This window comes from Gopherus evgoodei, chromosome 19 (genome assembly GCF_007399415.2).
Source record: "Gopherus evgoodei ecotype Sinaloan lineage chromosome 19, rGopEvg1_v1.p, whole genome shotgun sequence".
Taxonomy (NCBI): domain Eukaryota; kingdom Metazoa; phylum Chordata; order Testudines; family Testudinidae; genus Gopherus; species Gopherus evgoodei.
The window spans coordinates 2451199-2464621 of record NC_044340.1 but is presented as its reverse complement, the minus strand read 5'-3'; the positions used below and the strand labels follow the sequence as shown (position 1 = coordinate 2464621).

Sequence of the window (13423 nt, the reverse complement as noted above, 5' to 3'; positions counted from 1 at the left end):
CCACTGCGAATCGTCCCACACCTGCAGGACTATGCGGTCCCACCAGTCAGTGCTTGTTTCCCGTGCCCAAAAGTGGCGCAGAACGGGTAGAACCTCACCCATAACCGTCAGGAGCTCCAACGTGCAGGGGCCCGGGGTGTCAGAAAACTCGTTCTCCAGTTCGTCATCGCTGTCGTCCCCGCATTCAAGCATTCTCTCTTGCATTTCTGCATCATGGGTCAGCAGTGATAGAACGAGAATGCGTGAATTATTTACAGCATTCGCGATCAAGGACAAGAGCAGACCTGGATCCATGCTTGCTGCAAAATGGCGTTTCCCTCACTGCAGCCAGTAAAAACAGCGCGAACTGACTGTGTGCCGTTTACAGGAAGGGGGGGGGGCTGTACCCAGAACCACCCAGGACGGGGACTTTGATCCCATCATGCACTGGGCTAGTAACCCATAATTCCAAAGGGCAGGGACCCGTGCAGGAACTGTGGGATAGGTACCCAGAGTGCAACGCTCAGGGAAAACATGGACGCCAGGGAACATGGACGCTCAACATCGATGTAAGTAGCCCTAGTGTGGACGCGCAAAATCGATTTTATAAAGCCTGCTTTATAAAATCGATTTTAATAACATCGATTTTACCCTGTAGTGTGGACGTGGGCTTTGTATGTGACTGTGAGTGTTTCCCTTATGCGTGAATTTATTCAACAAAATCTTGAGCTTCATAATGGCTACGAGTGAAAAGAAAAAGACAATCAGAGCACAGCGTTTTCAACACTGAATGGACGAAGAAATACGTACATACTGAGAATGATACAGTTACTAAAATAAGCTTTCAAATGTCTAAGGAAATTGCTGCTGCTGGGAAATGCTTCACAGAAGGTGAGTTTTAAAAAAAATGTATCTTGATTGCTGTATCTGAGTTATGTACAGAAAAGAGGGGAATATTTGAGAATGTCAGTCTGTCATGCATGACTGTACAGAGAAGAATAGCTAACATTTCTACCAATCTAAGTGATCGGTTAAAGCAGAGAATCAGCAAATTCTGCTTTTACTCCCTAGCTATGGATGAAAGCACCAAATTAAAAGACACCGCCCAACTTCTTATTTTTATTAGCGGTATTGATAATAACTTTGAAATTACTGAGGAACTTGCTGGCATGTGCTCCATGACAGGTCGCACAACTGGAAAAGAAATCTCTAGTGAAGTGATAAAGTCCATGAATGATAAGTCGGGATTAGATTTCACAAGCTTGGTGGCCATTTGTACTGAGGGTGCGCGAGCTATGTGCGGAAAAAATGTTGGTGCAGTTGATATTCTTGAAGAATTTATTGGGAGACAAATAACCAAACATCATTGCATTTACATCAACAGGTATTGTGTAGCAAAGTCTTAAAATCTGAGCATGTAATGTCAGTGGTAGTTTCCATGTTAAACTACATCCGTTCTAGAGGACTAAAAACATAGGACATGTAGAGCCTTTCTTGAAGGGGTAGACACTGAGTGCAGCGACTTGATCTATCATACAGAAGTGAGGTGGCTGAGTCTAGGAAAAGTGCTCCACTGTTTCATTGCTTTGAAAGAGGAGGTAGCAAAATTCCTAGAAAATGAGCCAGTACAATTCCCAGAGCTTGAAAATGAGTCCTGGAATCAAGATCTCTTTTTCTTTTGTGACATTACAGCACACTTGAATGATCTCAACATTCATTTTCAGGGAAAAAATCAACTTATATTTCAAATGCGTGCTGCAGTGAAAGCTTTCAAAATGAAATTGAAACTTTTCAGAAGTCAACTGTCAAAAGGTGAAATGTGTTACTTGTGTACAGCGTACCCCTCAGCACAAACCTGCCGAATTAGGAGAAAATATGCAAAGCACATTAAACTTTTGATCGAAGAATTTGACAGAAGACTTACTTTGTCTAAAGAAGAAGACATCCAGTTGAAGATGATTGAAGATCCCTTTTCTGTGGATCCAGAGGAAGTGCCACTAGATTTGCAGTTGGAGGTTACTGTATTTAAATGTTCAGCAGTTTATTGAAATAAGCACAGAGAAAGCAGCATGCGAGACTTCTACAAAAGTCTGGACAATAAAAAATACAAGAATCTTATTGAAGTTGCACTGAAAACGTTCAGCATTTTTGGAAGTACTTACCTATGTGAACATTTTCCATCATAAACATGAATGAAAACAAGCCACGTTCTTCTCTGACTGAAGACCATTTGGAAAACATTACAAAAATATCCACTTCAAATATGACCCCCGAATATGACAAGCTTGTTGCTGAAAAGAGATGTACTATCTCTCATTAAATTTGCAAGGTAATTATGAAAAGCACAAATGTTTTCCTTTAAGGAAAAAGATGTTTTTCATTTTTACATAATTCATAAAAAAATTAAAATAATTTTAAAAATTGTTTGCTTTAATTTTTCTTAATAAAGTATCACACACACCCCCAACCTTCCTTTTCAGCCTACAGCTGTTTCAGCAGGTTGGCGCTAGGGAAGGAGGGTTTGTTTCCGTGGGGCTGGGTAGTGCTGTGGGGGGAGTGTTTCCACGGGGCCGAGAGGCATTGGGCAGCGTGTTTCCGCGGGGCCGGGGGTTTTAGCCATCAACTGTTTTCTTTGGAGCAATGTGGACCTTGCCGCTTTATGAGTTGTGCAGGACTGATACGTAGGGCATTTCTCTTGTGTGGATTCTCTGATAAGGTCTGAGTGCTGACTGAAGCTTTTCCCGCACTCAGGGCATGGGTAGGGTGTCTCACCTGTGTGGATTTCCCAATGTCTGATAAGGTTTGAGCACCTATTGAACCTTTTCCCACACTCAGTGCATGTGTAAGGTGTCTCTTCTGTGTGGTTTTTCTGATGTTTAATAAGGCTTGAGCTCTGATTGAAGCATCTCCCAAACTCAGAGCAACCATCAGATTTCTCACCAGTGTGCATTCTCCGATGTCTGATAAGGCTTGAGGTCTGATTGAAGCGTTTCCCACACACAGAGCACATGCAGGGTTCTCTCCAGTGTGGATTCTCCTATGTCTGATAACGGATGAGTGCAGACTAAAGCTTTTCCCGCACTCATGGCACCCATAAGGTTTCTCACTCATGTGGATTCTCTTATGTCTGATAAGGTTTGAGCGCCGACCGAGGTGTTCCCCACACTCATGGCATGTGTAGTGTGTCTCTTCCAAGTTGATTCTCTTGCGTGTAAGAATGTCTGAGTGGCTACTGAAGTTTTCCTCTGGCCTGTGCTGACTCTCTCAGTCTTTTGCTTTTTCTGGGAGTGCACAACTCCTGGAAACATTCCCTTTGGATCTTCCTGATAACATTCCATGGGGTAATACTTGCTCAGTAGCTTCCTGCTGGGGTTTCTCCTCATTCTCACTCACCATCCCAACCCCTGATGGGAGACAGAGAGAATCCAGACACAGGTCGCGCCCTGCACTGGACAGAAAGGAAATCTAAAAGTGGGGAATGGGGAAAGGGATGAACAAACCAAAATATGTGCGGGAGAGATCAAACCTATCAGGAGCTGATTATCCCCAAACCTTTCCCCAGAGAAGAAGGGATCAGTTCTGGGTCCTCATTGCACCAGAATTCTCAGGGGAAAGCGAGATTGGGGAGGGACCTGCTGCCAGTTGTCAGTCAGGGTAGAGGGGAGCCATGAGTGACATCTGCCTAATGATTCCACATCTGCAGGGAACAATCTTGAACTTGGAGAGCTCACAAGGTCTTTGTTGGGCATCCCAAATGTTTCCTGTATTCACGGACAGCTTTTGACTTGGCTTAACCAATTCCTCACCTTTGCAGGCAGCTCTCAGGAGTACTTTTTCTCAGAGCCCTGGAGGTCCAGAACCCATGGCTCTTCCCCTCGTTCCAGCTGCGAGATCACATCAGGATTGGAAACTGAAAACCATACTCCAGGCGAAGAAAACAAGGGAGGTCAATGGAATCTCTGGGATACTTGTCACAAGAAGAGTCCATGGTTTTAACCCCAGTTCATTCACCAAAAAGACATATGTCCAAAAGTTATACCAGTATATGGGGGATAAGGCAAAAAAGGGGGGGCAAGGAAACCTGTCAAAACTTTTATTATGAATAAAGGTATAAAGTTATTACGACTCAGGTTCTTCAGAGACCCCACAGCTTCTAACAACCCAGGGGACAGGACTGCTTATCCAGCAAGACCACCGTCTCATAGCTCTCCTGCATGACATCCCTGTAGAGGGCTCTCTGAGTGGGGTCCAGCAGAGCCCCCTCTTCCCTGGTGAAATACACAGCCACCTCTTCGAAAGTCACCGGCCCCTGAAAGAGAAAGAGTCCAACAATCAGTACCTGCTGCCCCACTCACAACCCCACTAGTCACAGAACAGCAGCACCAGGTAAATGGAAGCTCCGGGAGGCACATGTTAACAGAGTCCCATCCCACCTTGCCTAGAGCATCCAGGAGGCATCAGAGGGTAGAAAAAGAAAAATCTTTGTGTCTCCCAGCTGACAGACAGAGGCAGGGTCTTTACATTTATTGCATACCCACTAGCCAGAGCTTGATATAAGAGATGGGGCTGTGTCTGAACCCTGCTGGTAGCTCCCTGGTAAGAATCCCAACACTCTCCAAATAAAATATATGGTAGAAAGGGGACATCACTTGTAAAGATTATAAGTTAGAAGGTCAGAATTGTAGAAGGTTGGTAAGGGAAGCTATCAGAAATCAATGATCAACCAATGAAAAGAAGAAGGAATTTCTGAAAAGTATATTAAGTACAAAATTAATCCTAACAATGGTAATGGTAAATTATTAGACGGAAATGGCAAAATTATCAAAAATAATCCAGAAGAGGTAAAAGTGTTCAGTAAATATTTCTCTCCTAAATCAGTGGGTCCACATAACTAGAGTTTTGAAAGACCTGGTGGACAAGCGTGGTGGACTGTTAATGTTGATTTTAATTAGGACTTGGAACACTGGGGAAATTCCATAAGACTGGAATAAAACTAATGCTGTGCCAATATTTAAGAACTATAAAAGAAATGACACAGCTAATTACAAGAGTGTCAGTCTGAAATCAATAGTGGGCAAGAGAATGGAGCAGCAGATACTGGATTTCATTAATAAAGAACTAAAGGCAGGTAATATAATTAGTACTCATTAAAAAGGTTTAGACACAATAGAGCCTATCAAACTAACTGGATATTCTTATTGGATGAGATCAAAAGTTGGGTTGCAGCTAATAGTACTGATATAATATACCTAGACTTCTGTAAGGGATATGGGTTGGTTCAGCAAAATATTTTGACTAGAAAGATACAAAATACACACGGCATACATTAAATAGCTTAAAAACTGGGATTTTAAATAGGAAACCATGGTTGAGTGGATTTCTTTCTAGCAGGTTCCCGCAAGGATTGGTTCCTGGTCCTGTGCTATTTAACATTCTTATCAATGACCTAGAAAAAAACATAAAATCATCACTGATAAAAGTTTGCACTTGCCACAAAGATTGGGGGTGGTGGTAACTAAGGAAGTGTCAGTAGATTCAGGTTCCGGCAGTGGGAGTCTGGGAAGTTTTTCCAGTCCTGGCTGGAGGGTTATTTCCTGTTCCACAAAGAGTAGAAGTTCCATTTCCAACACCTGTGCTTTGAAATTAGGACCTGCCTGACACTACACCCCATATTCAGCATTGTGGTAGGATTATAATATGATTAGGACATAATTATGAGGCATTTTGTACAAGATGAGTCATGTGCAGTGTCACTGGAAAAGTTATGATTTGCTGAATATGATTATCCTACCTGTGTGCATGGATCATGTTTGTATCTGAAGAATGGAATATTGACTCGGTATCTGTCTTTCAAATGTGCTTATTCTGGGTAATACCCACAACTAGCCTTTCAGGTACAACAATGAAGAAGCCAGACCGTGCTGACGACTCATCAACAAAGACAATGAACCATGGAAGAGCTCAGCCTTCCTGTGAATGTTTCAGCCAGCCTATGTGTCAAGGCTACTATAACTCAGCAGGGCATGCTAGGGCATGTGACCAGACCACATGACAATGAACTTCATTTTGTTACCTGTATTTTTCCACAAACTGGACTGGAAACTTAGTTTAGAACAAATGGTTTCTGCTATATGGAAAAACTACATAAGGTGGGGTGTGTCATTATCTCTTGGCCTCATTCCCCACACAAGAGAACTCCTGGAAGCACCTGAGGAACAAAGACTGAACTGGGGGAAGTGTTGGTCCCAGGGTAAAGGAATTTCCAGCTTGTGTATGGAAACTTGGTGGACTGCTCCTATCATCAGTCAGGGTGAGAAATTGCTAATTAAAATTCTATCCATATAGTATGTTAGGCTTGATGTGAGTTTTTGCTTATTTGCTAAGTAATTTGCTTTGATCTGTTTGCTACCGCTTATTGCTGGGAAATTGGCTGTTGTCTTCTATTTGTCCTTGAGTGGCTCAGGTAAAGAACTCAGGTAGCTTAGTTGGATGCATGGTGCCACTTGCTGTCCTGTTGGGTGATAACAAAACTAAATCTCCAGCAGTGTGAAAAGGGCCAGCCCAGCTTGAGGGTTAGAGGGCACAGCAGTTCCCAGAAGCCCCCCAGACTGCACCCGAGGGTGACAACCCATAGCACCCTCTATTACACAAGTCTCAGCAGGTTTGTCACATCCTGTCCCCTCTCTTTCCCCACTCTAGATATTTCCTGCCTCCCACTACCTCTAGCAGCTCCCACCCTCCTATGCCTTTCCTGCTCCTCTCCCTCCAAGCAGAACCCACCACCAGCTCCCTGATAATCCCTTACCTGAGTCAGCTCCATTGCAGACATTTCCTTCCCCCTGGGAGGATGGGATGATCTGGAGCAAAACGTGTACATTAATCTGTAGCCTGTCAGGGTGAGAAGGGCAATGTGAGAGAATTCAGACAGAGTTTCTGTCCATTCCACGTGTTGATTCCTCCCAGCATTTTCCCCTGGTAATGGGCATTCTAGGTTCTGCCACACTGTGAAGCACAGAGTGACCTTATTCCAGTACAGGTCTAGCCCCCTCCCACCAGGGTGTAACCACTGAGACATGGTGAAACCCTCTGCCACTGGGAGTCTCTCTGTTACACCTATCAGGTTTGCGGAGGATACGAAGCTGGGAGAGGTTGCAAGTGCTTTGGAGGATAGAATGGAAATTCAAAATGATCTGGATAAACTGGAGAAATGGTCTGAAGTAAATACGATGAAATTCAATAAGGACAAATCCAAAGTACTTCATTTAGGAAGGAACAATCAGTTGCACACGTACAAAATGGGAAATGACTGCCTAGGAAGGAGTGCTGCGGAAAGGGATCTGGGGGTCATAGTGGATCACAAGCTAAATATGAGTCAACAGTGTTGCAGGAAAAGCAAGTATCATTTTGGGATGTTTTAACAGGATTATTGTAAGGAAGACACAAGAAGTAATTCTTCCGCTCTATTCCGTGCTGATTAGGCCTCAACTGGGGAAGTGTGTCCAGTTCTGGGCACCACATTTCAGGAAAGATGTGGATAACTTGGAGAGAGTCCAGAGAAGAGCAACAAAAATGATGAAAGGCCTAGAAAACATGACCTATGAGGGAAGATTGAAAACATTGGGTTTGTTTAGTGTGGAGAAGAGAAGCCTGAGAGGGGACATGATTACCGTTTTCAAGTACATAAAAGGTTGTTACAAGGAGGAGGGAGAAAAATGGTTCTTCTTAACCTCTGAGGACAGGACAAGAAGCAATGGGCTTAAATTGCAACAGGCAGGTTTAGGTTGGACATTAGGAAAAACTTCCTAAACGTCAGAGTGGTTAAGCACTGGAATAAATTGCTTAGGGAGGTTGTGGAATCTCCATCATTGGGGATTTTAAAGAGCAGGCTGGACAAACACCTGTCAGGGATGGTCAAGATAATACTTAGTCCTGCCTTGAGTGCAGGGGACTGGACTAGTGACCTCTCCAGGTCCCTTCCAGTTCTATCATTCTATAAACCAAAGGCCAAAGAAGAGCGGAATCAAAGGAGTCACTCTGGGAGATTCTCCCTGTCATTGTCCCCAAGCAGTTCTCTCAGGTTTACAAAGTTATTTGATGCTCCAGCCTTTATACGGTCTCTCCTGGGAGTGCCCCTTTCATGGGCTGGGCCCAGGTTTAGCTTTTGATAAGCGTGAACCTGGGGGCTCTGAGCCTGGGTCTTCTTGCCTCAGCACATCTTGTTTCTTTCTGTGTCTCCCCAGTGAGTCCAAATGAGTAGATACTCCTTATAGAGACTGAGAACATAAGAATGGCCTACTGCATCAGACCAATGGTCCATCTAGCTCAGTGGCCAATGACAGGTGCTTCAGAGGGAATGAACAGAACAGGGGATCATCAAGTGATCCATCCCATCACCCATTCTCAGCCTCTGGCAAACAGAGACTAGGGACACTAGCAGATGAGGTGTCAGTTCTTGCAAAAGCCCCCATGTCTTAACTGAACATGAACAAAGGCATAGCTGGAATCAGTCTGGCTCACCTATGTTAGTATTGTTAAAACAGGTATTAGAATGCTAAGAATGTGTTTCGACTTTATTGAATGCTTGTGAGTTGCTGCCTGGGTTAATATCAGACTAGTTGTATTGTGAGTCTCTGTGGCTATGTAAATCACCAGACAGGAGAGAAACTTTACCGAGGTGAGGTGCTGATTGGCAACAGAATGCATTACACCCTGCCTGGCAGGAAAGGTCCATCAACACCAGATAGACTATTATGGGATGTTAAAGAAGACAAAAGATTGTTGTTGTGCTCTTGACTTCCTATTAGCTGAGTTTTCAGTTCAGAGCACATGGCAGGAAGGGGATTAAAAAAAAACCCCATACAGAAGGTACTGATTATCTGTATGCTGCTTGGACTCTGGGGGGCAACATTTCTAGGCATAACGAAGAGATCCCCAGCTGCTTACTCTAGGTTTGTCCTAAGGAAGATATAGAGATTGCATATTATAGAAGCTTCTATTATCTTTTGAAATTTAAGACTGAAAGTTGTCTGCATCTATAGGATCACCCGCTTTAACTTTGTAAACAACTCTCATTTCCTTTTAAATAAGTCTTAATACAGGTTATGACAGAACTGGCTACAAGTATTGTCTTTGTTGTGAGTCTAAGATTCAATTGACCTAAGTAAGTGACTGGTCATTTGGGACAAGGTCAGGCTTGAGAAAACCCTGGCTGGGATGATTTAGTTGAGGATTGGTCCTGCTTTGAGCAAGGGGGTGGACTAGATACCTCCTGAGGTTTCTTCCAATCCTGATATTCTATGATTCTATGACTGGCAGTAAGCTGAACATTGTTGTGATTTGTGATTTAAGACAGTGACTCTCAACCAGGGGTCTGGGGCCTCCTGGGGGGCCACTAGCAGGTTTCAGGGGGGCCAAGCGAGGGCAGCATTAGATTCGCTGAGGTCCAGGGCAGAAAGCAGAGCCCCACCACCTGGGCTGAAGCCAAAGCCTAAGCAATGTAGATTTGTGGGGCCTCTGTGGCATGGTACCCCAAGAGAGGAAGAAAGTGCCCTGAGGACTCAGCCAGAGGGCTGAGGCCTGACATAAATGGCTTAGAGGTTCTCTGCCAGTCAGGAAGGGGTAGCAGCGAGGGAAGACTGACAACTGATGGTTGGAAGGGTGAAGAGGTTTGAGGTATGGTGGGGGAAGAAGTGTCTGGGACTGGATAACCTGGGGCTGGGCAGTCTCCATAGGGGACATTTTCTCCTCATGTGCCCTTTCCACACCCTCTTGAGAGTAGAGAATGACCTACCCTCTCCCCACCCCCAGGAGCAACCGTGTCTCAGAACTCTTCCAAGTTGCACCCACTAACTCTCTTCCTATTTGGGGTTTAGCTTGGGGCAACAATTTCCCACCAAGATCAACTGAGTTGGCTGTTCTGGTGCCACAGGGTGGGTCAAAGACAGAACTTCAGCACTTCTTCGGCAGAAATTATTTTCTTCATGCAAAAAAAAAGAAATTCTGCACTGGACGTGAATTCTGTGCGTACGCAGCGACCCAGAATTCCCACCTGAGTAACTCACACCCAGCACAAAGATAACCTGCTCATTCCCATCTCTTCTCCCTATGTGTCGAGTAACAGAGCTGCTGCTGTCATTAATGTACACAGGCTTTCACTCCCATCAGTGCTGGCAAGACCCTATGCAGTTACAGGACTGAACCCTTATTCTCCCATCACATGGGATAGTCTCAGCTGAGGGAGGGTGAGGGTGGGAGGGGGTACAAAGGGAAGAGAGTTGCTGTAGCCATGTTGGTCCAGGACATCAAAGATAGATATTTCAATTGGTTTTAAAAGAAATGACCTCACCCACTTCGTCTCTCCAAGAGATCTGAAAGTGGCAGAAGGAGACAAACAGGAAGACAGAGCTCAGGACGCTAAATCAAACATTTTCAATCCCCTGGAAGAAACTACATTTCCCTTCTGCCCCTGGGTATGTTTGTATCCTATATGAGGGACCACCCCATTCCTCTCACAGCAGCAAGGGGAGACTGCAGCCAGTCCCAGATGGTCTTTCCCAATCCTGGGATGTTTGTTGTGGCAGTTTGTGTGTGGTGGGTGCACAGGCTGGGTACAGCTGGACAGATATGCAGATTGGAAAGTCAGGGCAACTCCAGCACAGCTTGGGGGCTGAGGGCAAGGGGAGCAGTGCTGGAGCTGGGCTTCTGTTCTCTCTAGGTCCCATGGCATATGGCTCTGGCAGCAACAAGTGGGTCCATCACTGCAGGAGAAGATTGGGGTAGTGTCTGAGATCAGGGTGAGAATTGGAGGTGGATCCATGCTCAAGAATGGGGAATGGAATTCACCTCCCCACCCCTCTGCAGAGCCCAGCAACTAGGGATTTATCCAGCAAAGTGAATTTCACTCTGGATGACTTTGAGGCAGCCACGGAAAGTTCCTTGTGCTTTAGGTTCCACACTGGTCACAGGAGTTTACTAGTTCTCCCTCCTCAGACTCCCGGGGGCAGCCAGGGATAATTCGTGGGTTATGGGAATTAGAAGATGAAAATTCACTAAGAACAATGATATGAGTGTGCTTATTATTAAATCCTCAGACCCCCACCAATCCCCATCCTCCTTCCCATGAGCTATAAATATCTAACGGACTCACTGTTACTGTGGGCATTTCTACACTGCAGTCAGACACCGGCAGCTGGCCGGTGCCCACTGACTTGGGTGCACACGGCTCAGGCTGTGGGGCTGTTTAACTGTGGTGTAGATGTTCCGGCTGGGGCTGAAGCCCAAGGTCTGGCACCCTCCCACCTCACAGGGTCCTACAGCCTGGCTCCTGCCCAAGCCCAGACATCTACACGGCAATTAACCAGCCCCTTCGCCTGAGCCCTGTGAGCCTGAGTCACCTGGTGTGGGCCAGCTGGGGATTTTTAATGGTAGGGTAGACATACTCTGTGAATATGTGCAGCACTTGTCACAATGGGGACCCTGATCTTTGTCAGTGTCTGCACAGAGTCCTGCACACAGGAGGCCTGATCTTAGTCGGGGTCTCTGCAACTCCTAGCATTACAGGATCTCTGATTTTGTTTGAGGTCCCTGCAGCGCCTGGCAAAATGTGGGACCAGGATCTCTGTTAGGGTCTGTGCAGTGCCCACTACAGTGGTAGGGCATAATCTGGGTTGGGGTCAGTGCATTGCCAGGCCCAAGGGGACACAGATCTCAATCAAGTACTCTGAACAATGGAAGCAGCAATCTGGGCCACAGTCATGTGCTCTCCGGCACAAGGGGGGCAGTGATGTTGGTCCAGGTCTGTTTTACCTGGCACTATGGGGGGCCTGATGTCTGTGGGGTCTCTACAGTGCCTAGCATAACAGGGGCGCAGATCTCACTTGGGGTCTCCACAGCACCTGTCACAACAGTGCGGTCTGACCTCTGTTGGGGTCTGTGCAGTGCCTGGCAGAACAGGGCCCAGATCTCATTCAGGGTCTCTTCAGCGCCAAGAACAACAAGATCCCTGATTCTGTTTGCTGTCTCTGCAGCACCTAGCACAATGGGAGCCTGATTTCACTTGGTGTTGATGCAGGGCCTGGCACAGAGGCCCGGAGCTCAGTCAGGGACGCTGTAGCACCCGGCACAACAAGATCCCTGCTCTCTGCAGGGACCTGTGCAGTTCCTGGCACAACCAGTGCCCCAAACTTGTCAGGGTTTGTGCAATGCCTGGCACACTGGGGGACCTGATCTCAGGCCAGGCCTTTACAGCGCTCAGTATGATAAAAGCCCTGATCTCAGTCAGACACCTGGGGAGAAAAGTGGGAAGATTTTCAAGAACTTGATATCAGTATTTCAGAACTAAGGAGAAAATAAGGCAGAAACTAAATATTTGCCAACCTAAGAGAGAAGCACAAACATCTGGGGAGATTTTGTGTCACCATTCGACAGTTCAAGAGAGAGAAGGGGATTATACAGGGATATTCAACCAACAACAGAATGGGATGGATCTTCTAGTCTCACATTCGCATGGCCAGCAGAGCCCTGGGTGATGTGGCTTTCACAGGGGACAGGAGTGGGGCTGGAGTCAGAAGGTCACTATTAGTGGGGAAGGGCTGGCAGTGGGGTCTGGGAATGTGACTAGCAGGTGGTGGGGGCAGAGGGAAAGATGGAGAAATAGTGGGACTGGGAAACCTGGGGCTGCGCCATCTCCATGGGGGAGGCTTGCTCCTCTCTTCCCATGCCCTGTTGCCAGCAGACAGTGTCCCCCCACCTGGCCCCCCGCCCAGCCCAGAGATGTCCCTGTCTCAGGACCCCCCAGCCTCTGCCCATTAACCCTCTGCCCAGTTCAGGCATCACTCAGGGGAACGATTTCCCACCTACACAAGAACTTCTCAGAGATTTGGGGGTGGGATGGGTCACCCTGGATGTTGCTCGTTGCTCTCTAGAGAGAAAAGGGGCAGGACGGGAGAGGACAGGGGGTCCCCACGAGGGGGGCAGCGGTAAATCCGAGGGGATCTCAGTCCCCCCTTTCTCTCCTCGCTCCTTGAGGGTCACCAGCTCTTCCCCCCACAGCCATGTCCAGGCTGCACTGACACTTTCCACCCGCCTCATTCCCGGGTCTCCCCCCGGGACCCCACGCCTGGCCCCACGCAGGGACCCCAGTGGGGCTGGCCCCCCCACCACGGACACTGGGGCAGAGTCATCGCCCGGCCCCACCCCCCGAGCTCGCTCCGGTACCTGGAGGCTGCAGCTCTGCAACGGGGGCGAGCCGAGCCGAGCCGGGCACGCGGGGGAGAGGGGGGTTAATGAAGGTCTCTCCCGCCGCTATCTGCACATGCCCACAGCTCCAAGGGCACAAACCCTTCTCCGGGCCGGGAGAGACTCCAACAGCCCCGCATGGGCCAGACAGAATCGAAGCGCCCCCGTTTGTGCTCCAGCTCCGCCTGTTTGGTTGACGTCAATTCCG

At 47.1% G+C, this 13423-nt stretch overlaps 1 long non-coding RNA gene across 1 annotated transcript; it reads right to left on the bottom strand.

Annotated features, from left to right (window-relative positions):
* Positions 1–4056: 4056 nt before the first annotated feature.
* On the bottom strand, positions 4057–13404 carry LOC115637193. Its single transcript, XR_003997200.1, has 3 exons — positions 13195–13404; positions 6785–6867; positions 4057–4288 (listed from the first exon to the last, which is right to left on the bottom strand). It is a non-coding gene; the product is annotated as an uncharacterized LOC115637193 (long non-coding RNA).
* Between the last annotated feature and the right edge of the window lie 19 nt (positions 13405–13423).